Consider the following 2,667-nt stretch of genomic DNA (forward strand, 5'->3'; position numbering starts at 1 on the left):
TCATGTTATTATGCTTCCAAGTATACATGCTTTAATGATTAAGGTTTTATGATGTATATGTTTATGATGTATATGTTGAGCCGATATCGAAGGACTATGAGAAGGTATCTAGGTAGTAGTACCTAAGGTATGACAGTACTTAGTTATTACCACGTGCCGTAGGTAGAGTTGACGTTGGTAGTGATAAGGTTACTCCACACCAACCAAGGATGGACGTTGAGGGATTGAGCAAAAGGGTTATCTCAACTAAGGATACAGATGTTTAATGTTTTCTAGCCACTTCATGTTTTAAAGTTTTAAGTATGAGTTTGCTTGGCAGTTTTTAGTTTAAAGCATGATGTTTATGTTAACTGGTCACTCACTGGACTAGTAGCTCACTCCTTTTAAATGTTTTCCTCCTCCCTAGGTAGTGGTCATTTCCCCAAAAGTTAACTGCACTGTTGATTCACCACTCGAGGATTCTAGTTAAAGCTCAAGATAAAGAGAAGTTTTAGGTGTTTATATGTAAATGTCGGTACATATGTGTGTTCACGTTAGGGACTAGTGATAAATATTGGGACCCATTGAACTTTGTTTCTGTATATACGTTGTAATTATGTTGTTTATTGAACCCTGGGTGTTGTTGAAGTTGTTTTAGGTTCTTTAAGCATATTGAATGTTGAGTTTGTATTTCCCAGGTTTTTTAAGTAGGTTAAGGATGTCAGTTAGGCAGTAAGTACCACAAAGGGTTGGTGATAATCTGGGAGGGGGTGTGACATAATTCCCAAATAATGTTGATGAAATTGTTCAATTTAGTCTCTAACTTAATGGTTTCTTAAGTGACATTCGATAAAATTGAAATAATAAAAAGAGGAACCTCTCCGGATAGAATGCATATGGTTCGGAATGCCTCTTTGAGAACATCTGATAAAATTAGAACAACATATAGAAGATTAGCATGGCCTTTACGCAAGGATGACATGCAGTAATTCAGAAATTACATTTGAAAGTAATGTCTCCTAACAGGATGTTGTTTGTATTAGGATTTGTGTCCTAAAGTCTCATAATTACTTAGTTGATTAACTTAATTATTAAATATACAATATTAAGTTATCCATTAACTACTAAAAAACCAAGGTTCTTATAGTAATCTTGAACAATATATAGTTGACATTTAAGTGGATCATGTTTAAGTGATAACCTAAAGGGTCTATAGTATCACTGCAAGAAATCTGGGTTTTGATGTCGGTTGGAAAAATTAAAAACGGATGTAAAATGTCAGTTTCTTTTTTTTTAAAAAAAAAATCGGATCTTTAATATCGATTTTAAATTGACGTTGTAGGTGTACCTATAATATCAATTTAAAACCGACATTATAAGTGATTCTCTCTTTTAAATCCTAAACAAGTTTTTTAATCTTCATTTTTTGTTTCCCCCTTCCTTATTTTCATTTCCCTCTAAAATCTTGTTTCTCTCTTTCCTAAATAAAGAATAAAAGATAGTAAAAGAAAAAGAAAAAAAAATCAAATCCTTTTTTCCTTCTTCTGCACGTTGCACGACCCCCTCCCATCATTTTCTTATTCCGTCCAAGCCTTAAGTTGTTGCACACTTCATCTACCCAGCCAGTTGTTCGTCGAGTCGTATCTTTCGCCATTAGCGCCATTGACCAATGCCCACAGTGCTTCCTCGACCGCATGTTTGCTGGCCATGACCCTTGCTCTGATCGCCTCACCTCCACCGCCTAGCGTTGTTGGCGAGCCTTTTTTCTCCCCCCCCCCCCCCCCCCCCCCCGAACTCTCTCTCTAACCCACGCACAAGTAGTTCCACATCGCCTGAGCTCTCAATCTCTCTTCTTCTCTCTCTCACTATCACCAATCTGCAGCCCCCAAGCTAGATCTAGCAATTGGATCACATAAATCCTTTACTCTTTTAAAAATGTTGAAAATTTTAATTTTGGAATCTGCAGAATTGATGTGGAAATTTTATGTTTTACTTCCAAAATGTAAGGTAGTTAGATGGGGAATCTTCTGTCTTTGAGTGGATTTTATGTTGTGGTCGGATTTGTTCTTTTAGCAAATTCAAATTTTTTATTTGGATGTGTTTCTTTAGCTTTTAGAGTTTTTATCGGGTCTGGAAAATTCGATATTGTCCTTGAAATTTTAGGCCATATAGAACACTTGGGAGCTAGCTTGAAGCTCAACACCACAACTATGTTCTTGTAGTTGTGCTAAGGAAAACAAACTGGAGGACAAAAAGGTACTATTGTTATTCGATGCTTTTAATAATGAAGAACGACAAGGTACTGCTGCAACTAGTTTTACTTATTTGCCTAATGCACTTATTTTTAATGAGTTGTTGGTTGCTCTCAGGAAATCAAACATGAGGGTTGAGTTCAAAAAGATTTTTGTCAAGCTTAGAGAAATTAGAAGCTTTGAATTTAATGTATGTGATTATAATATATGTATTCATGCTTTTGGATGTTAAGGTTATTCAGATACTTGCCTTTTCAAGAAATGAAGCAAAAATGCTTATTTACGAGGTCTTTTGGTTCGGATTTGTGTACACAAAATAGCCTTATTCACGTGCTCTGTTTGGTAGGAAGGTCAAGGATGCACTTATAGTGTGAGGAACTTAAAGAGTTAGTTCATGAGCTTGATGCCTTCATTTTGATGAGATTAATAAACACAT

At 35.7% G+C, this 2,667-nt stretch overlaps 1 pseudogene; it reads left to right on the top strand.

Moving 5' to 3' along the window:
• The first annotated feature begins 887 nt into the window (after positions 1-887).
• LOC120089600 (U6 spliceosomal RNA) lies at positions 888-984 on the top strand (annotated as a pseudogene).
• The last annotated feature ends 1,683 nt before the right edge of the window (positions 985-2,667 follow it).

The sequence above is a fragment of the Benincasa hispida genome, chromosome 10 (assembly GCF_027475165.1).
Source record: "Benincasa hispida cultivar pf3 chromosome 10, pf3_genome.v1.1, whole genome shotgun sequence".
NCBI classification, from domain to species: domain Eukaryota; kingdom Viridiplantae; phylum Streptophyta; class Magnoliopsida; order Cucurbitales; family Cucurbitaceae; genus Benincasa; species Benincasa hispida.